A 7,087-nucleotide genomic window follows, 5' to 3' on the forward strand; every position below is an offset into this window, starting at 1 on the left:
TTTACGAACATGTTTCATTGCCACGACCTGTCAAAATTTTGTTATTTTTCTGAAAGATGAGGAATTAAAAGCAGGTACTAATTATTAATGGGTCGTCAAGTGAGGTTTCTGAGGCAATAACACATGTATACGATTTATAGATTTTTTATAACGCCTTTGTTGTCTATGTCAATATTCAGCTCTTCGATGTTTATTGAAAACATTTATAAACTTTTTTCCTACCATTGCAACACTTAGAGTGCGGTATGATGGGAACATGAAACGAGAAGTAAGCATATATAGAGATAGATTAAACTAAAATGTAAGAGCAAAGTTTGCCGATCATTCAGAAATAGACCTGCCTCGAGATTTAAGGTTTTTTATTTTTTAATACTTCAGTTTCAGGGAGTTAATGATATCAATCTTGTTTACATCAAATTATGTTTTTCAAGAGAAATAAAACATTTTTTAAAGCCGTTTGGTTATAATTACTTATACTACATTTTATATAAAAGGTGACCATGACACGAATAGGGAAGGCGTTAAGATAAATCCTATTCATTACAATGGTTTATCTTTTTTAATCAATAATCCCGCAAGGTTCGTTACTAGGCGCATTTGTTCTTAAAGGCCAAACCTCTTTTGCTGCCAAAAAAATCATCAGTTACCACAAAACCAAGGCCACCTGGTTTTTTATTCGATATTCAGTTAAATGATGTTTTTTGAATGAGATTTGATTGAAACTAGCTTTTAATTGTTGATTTTATATTGTACATCTATTGGATATTACAAAACAAAGGATTCAAGTTACGCCATTAAAGTTTAAACTTTAATGATTCCAACTCGTTTGTGGCTTGTTGCATTGATTGCAAAAACCTATTTTTGACATTTCTTTTGTTTTCCAATTTGCAAAGCTGTAGAGGATTTCGATGAAACTGTATTGTTAATTTGTTCTCTATGAATTTGAGAACGAATCAATCAAACATTTCTCTTTCATGTTCGAGATTTGATGTTCCAAGAGAGAGGGAGGGAGAGATCCTCTATTGACAAAATGAGAAATTTAATACCATCTGTGAACTAAGAGGAAATGGGATAAAATGCCAGTTTTGGCAAGGTCTTGTCGTGGTTACGGATAGTACTTAAAAACGATAATGCTTTCTAATGCAAGCATCTAGGTCAGTGGCGGTTTAAAGGGGGGTTCAGGGGCCACGGCCCTAGGCTCCGTGCTTATGGTAGCCAAAAGGGGCCCACACCTAAGATAAAAGATATAAAATTGTTAAGAGCAAGGGCCCCGAGGATGTTTTTGGCCCTGGGTCCAACAGTCTCTAAAACCGCTGCTGATCTAGGAACTTAATGATCCCCTGTTAACTTTGAGCTAAAAAGCCTTCGATTAATAAGTAAACAGGCGTGTCTTCAGCTCTAATGATTATTTACTCGATACATTGTATGTTTTACATAAATGATATAAAAAAGAATACTTCGAAGGAAATACTTCGTAATTTCCTCAAGATAATTGTTTAAGATTGGGTTAAATTTAAACTTTTTAAGTTCAAAATATCGCATAAAACTTCTAGGTTATGTTTATTTTTCTATCATGTTTGAGCACTGCAATTTGAACATTGGCGTTTTTCTAAATTATTTACAGTCACTTCGCTAAGCAACGCAGTTTTTCCGTACTTTATTTTGGGTCTACCGCGTATTTCCTTTTGTTTCACCTATGTCTATCATCAGAGGCAAAGAACTTGGTACCATCAAAAATTTTGCGTCTTGCTTCAATGAGGATAAATTTTCCGGAGAGCTATTGTCCGTGTGTTTTGAAACCGGAGAAGGAGTTATATCAGCTACTGTTTCACTGTTGATTTCTGTGGTGCAAACGTCTAAGGTACCTGCTCTCGACTTAGCATCACTTGCGGTATCTCTGCCACTGTCAACAGAATTAGTCCGCCTGGTTGACAATTCTTCATGGCTTCGTGAAATGGACCAGCTTCGAATCCATTGTTTTGCAGCCTCTTTGTGCTGCGGTGAAAAGAAACCAATGCAGAAAATCAGCGATGTGAGTGATATCTCTATGAGTCTGGCAGAGATTTCCAGCGCGTAGATCTCCAGCTCATTCAGCCTGTACTGTTTAGTGTAGTTAAATAATACTAACATTCTTATATTCATGTAAAAGTTCAACGCAAACGTAAGAAATGTGAGAACAGCAATCACTCTTATTTTTCTAACCATACTCTGAAAATTCTCGACATCCGTATGGACTACTTTCGTTCTAACAAACCGTAGTTTTGCACTCTCTTTAACAAGTCGTATAGACGGCCGCCTGTTTCGTGTCATTTTTTTAAATGTTCCACAGAGACACAGACCAAGTGCCAAATAAAATACGCCGTTTACCATACTTGAGACTAACAGCAAATTAGTCATCGACGTAAAGATGTTTTTAGAATACGAAAACAGCATGGCGAGTTCTTTGAAGACAATAGTCACAAGGTTGACTGTGAATATCGATGCAACTGCAAGCGTATTTTGAAAATGCCAAATCATAGGCTCTAGCTTTGTTGTTGACCATAAGATGAAAAGAAAAACTGCTAACGAGGTTATAAGAAATGTTGTTCCTGCCGACCAAGTTAACAAGAAAATTGCTGTCGCAAAGGTGTCTTGTTCAAATGAGAAAAGCAAACTGATGCAGCGCAGTAAACAAAACAACAAACTACATGCATCTATTACTAGTATCTTCTGGCGTTGTTTCGATTTATAGTTCCGTCGTTGCAGCAATGGACACACGATAACACATCCGGCAATAACAAACATCCCGCAGGTTCCATATTGATACATATTCCACTTCAGTTCTTCTTTTGTATGCGTTTTGTTTGTGTGATTTAGATTTTCATTGAACAGAAATTCTCGAAATGTGTCTCCGTATATAGCTGGCTTCATCGTAAAAAGCTATCTACCATTTACTTAAGTAAATTCTTGATTATTATCAGTATTCAAAACAGCATTTGGCTTATGATCATATCAACCTTTGACTATTTGAAATATATATCGATTTCAATAGGTCTGAGCTTGCAGTTTTGACGGCACTTTTTTATGAAAATCCAACTGATGTATTTTCAGGCTACGAATTTGTTGTCCTTCGTCTACCGATACTTTAAGAGCACTCGAAAATCAGATCTAAAAAAAAATTGTGATTTAGGAATTCAAGTATTAAACAAAAATTCTCCACACTCTTAGTTAAATGAAAGATCGCAGTTGAACTTGCAAAGGGATGATCGTGATATTTTGCGCCTCTCCACTAGGTTATGCTACATAGGGGTGAAGCATTTACTTTGTTTTTGTGATGAAAAGTAGTTCAGATACTACCTAAAAATGCAGCTATTCGAGTGTGAGCGATCTGATACTCGAGTGACGCTTTTCAAAAAACTTTATACACACATTTCAAAGGCTCAAAAGATCACAATCACTCTAGACTTCTTAGATACCAAATTGTCTAAACAAATAATCTTATTCCTACTTTCATCTGAACTACCTTTCATTGCTTTTCATACCTTAATTGTCATTTTGCTTCTGCCATCTCATTCTCAGTGTTGAACACAAAGTCAAGAATAAACAATTCTACCCTTTTATATAAAGGGGAAGATTAGGTAAAGAAGTGCCTCGCACCAAATTTCGAAATTTCGAAATCTCAGAATTCAACACTTTACGACATCACCAGTCCATCCGAAAAATTAACATAATTTTTCTTTTACGATTGCGAAATAAAATTTCTAGTAGTTACAACATTTAGAACAGAAACAAAAATATCAAATATTGCCTACGCACACGTTCAATTCTATTTAGAAGAAAATTGCATTTTATGAGATAATTGGCAGGTTCTTGCTTTCCTTGTAAGTTAGTGTTAAAAATCTTAGCTTTTTTATTGGAGTTGTATTTTCGTGGTATTTCTTCATCCTATTTAAAGTCTCTACGTAAAAACTTAAATAGCCAATCAAGTTTATAAAAAAGTTCTCCTTTTATTTATAAATCGCTCGAAAGGTTAACGTCGATGTTAAAAGACGAAACGTTGATGCAAAGTGCGCAATCTAAGTTTAACTTTCTTTTTCCTGACAATGCTTTAAAACAATATTTTAGCTTGATAATTTTAAGTTATAAGCTAAAATATCACAGAAGCCTTAAAAAATTAATTTCTTGATACTGTAGGTTCTTGAAAATGGTATTGCAATACAAAAACAATTTCATAGTAGAATATCTACCCCTGGCCACACTTCTTTAAAGTTCAGTCAATCATAAGAAATTGCTTTGAATAATACTTCAGCAAATTAATCTATATTTATATTTTTTGATGTCTCTGCATATTTGATAAATGCAGTATATATGACATTACAGAGCTATTTTAGCAAGCAAACTCATACAAGAAAACACTTACTGATGTTGTTCGCAATGAAATTCATCTGATCATTTGCTATGTTCCACACATAAGTTGCAGTCAATAAAACTCTCAATTTTCATTTCTATGAGTGTATTTCAACACAACTCTAGCAACGTTCTTTCTGCAAAAACTCCTAAAGAAGCTTAAATTCTGAGAACGACGAATATCATCAGCTAGAATAGAATATCGTGTCCACAGCTCACCAAAATCATCATTTGCACCATCTTTCGAGCAGCACTTTAAAGTTGATTAAACCTCTTGTCATCGCTTGTTTTTGCTAACCGATCGTTGGTCGTGCGCTTCTGAGCTTCTGTAAAGCATACTCAGTAAGCGAAATGACGATTTTATATTTGACAAGATATTCGCGTCTCACCTACAACGAAGCACATTTATATGCATTTCGATTGCAGGTGTTCCGTCATAATAGCCTTGTACGATTCAGCCTAATCTCAGGAGGTGTGTGTTCCATTCATGATTGTTTTCTTTTTTAAAATTCTCAGCGATGATTTATCGCTTTGGCTTTTTGCGGTTGTTGCTAGATAATTCGTAGGGGAACGTCCATTTTACTTGAAATCGGCTCGATTTGAGTCACGAGTCTCTTGTACAGCATCGGTGTAGAGAAATTGATTCGCATATTTCCCAACATTTTAATTGCTTAAGGGGGCAAGTAGGGGGGTAAATAAATTGAAGAACGTATAACTTGCTGGAGCTAACGAGGAATTTGCATCATAACACTGTTTAATGCTATTAAAAATTTGTCACGTGAAGCAAATAATTTGAAAAAAAATTGTTGACGGTATATTTTATTTTTTTGAGTTATACATTATTTTTTGATCAATTGCAGAGGCTATGATAAACCAGAAAATCGTGATACAAAGATCGCTAATAAATCGACATTTTTTCAAGCATCGTAGAATTCTTTTGGTTAGCTCTGAAAAAACGATCACCCGTGGACATAAACATGCTTACACGATCCCTTGCTTCATTTCGTACAAAGATGCTTGATTTCGTACAAAGATGCTTGTAAAGGGCCCTTTTGACCGTTGATCTTCTAGACTTGACTTGAACAGTTGACCTCATGTCAATGACATTTACTAGATAAATTTATGTCATTAGACCACCGTTTGCGTAGAATACTGGGAAAGATCCAAAGCACCTTTTCAAGTCATTAGAAACAAAAAGAAACAGAAATAAAAGCCAAGATCTGCTTCAAAATATGCATTTAGGTAATGGGAAAAAATTATTTGTAGGGTTAACAATATAGTTATGGCTGAAATAATGAATAATCTTATCAAAACAAAATTTCCTTTTCTTGAACAGAAAGCCGTGCCGTACTGACAGAGCTGTAGCCGCTTTTGTGTGTAAAACAGGACGTTTCTAAGTTGCAACTCCGACATTCACGCTTTCTGCGATCATCAGGCAACTTTGTTTACTGCTTAAGTAGAACCGTCCTGCTGTATTACGCATTAGATAGTATATTGAAATCTTTTTGGAAAATAATTGAATGTTGAGGCCTAGCCATTTGCCCAATGTCTATTTGTATGCATTTTACTATGTTATGAAGTCGTCAATATACATACAGATAGAACAGGAGATCAGGGCTAGCCAGTTTTCCGGCAACGTTTTGTGTGAGATAGGTTCGTAATCTTTGCAAAACACCTAACAATCTAATTTGACAAAGGAGCTAATATATATGTTTATCAATCATGATCAATGTTTATGATTCCTTAGCGGCTGAATTTTAGATGATAAAAAACAAAAAATTGCTAGTGATAGAGTTTCTCTGATACTTTGCTTACGAAAAGCTATTTATATAAAACTATTTTATTGGCCCAGAAAAATTGCTGAACTATTAAGTATTATGAATGAAGTTTTCTTTGTTGCAATAAAAGGACAAAATTTGCGATGCGTCGCTACCTTGTCTAGCAGTCGCTATTCTTAATAACTTAAATAACAATCTTATCAACGATGAAACTTTCTAGATTGATACAGGACTGGAATCTAGTGTTAGGAGGCCTTTAACTATGCAGGTGTTAGGAGCTGTAATGAAACAAAGTCTGATCACAAGCTGCACGTTCACACCATCTCGCGGGCGAACAGGGCCTGTTTCAGTTGCCTTACTTTATTACCACTCTTTTGAAATGTTTCAAACAATTATGCTGATAGAAAATTCAGCCTTGCTAACTCTGGTTCACAATAACTTTTACATCTTGTTTTCGCAACTATAATCTCGCTTATTGTTGCTTTCTGATGACATTGTATCGTGACAGGCTGTCAACCCAATTCACAGTGTTATCTCTGAAAAAACGACAAACGTAGTGCATTACCTTGACAATAGGAGCGTCTTTTACATAAATTTTTTCAACATACTTTAGGTTGTATAAAGTTACCATGAATAATATAATACGCGACTCTATGTCTGTTAAGGTTGCCATGGCTACTACTGATGGTAGCGAATGCCTGTTGTCAATGTTTCTTCAGCTCAGTTGAATGGGTAAATGAGCACGTGACTAACAAGATTTAATTTCTTTTCACTATGATTCTATAAATAGCCAGACCTGTGTTTCTGTGCCTGTGTGTTTCTTTTATTGAATAGCACAGGTATTTCAAAGCAGTTGAAAGCCTTGCAGTTTATTAAACTACGCAAGATGAACGCTATAAACGCCTTGCTAGATGCTGGCGCCA

Source organism: Rhopilema esculentum, chromosome 6, assembly GCF_057945365.1.
Source record: "Rhopilema esculentum isolate cy_ngs chromosome 6, ASM5794536v1, whole genome shotgun sequence".
NCBI lineage: Eukaryota > Metazoa > Cnidaria > Scyphozoa > Rhizostomeae > Rhizostomatidae > Rhopilema > Rhopilema esculentum.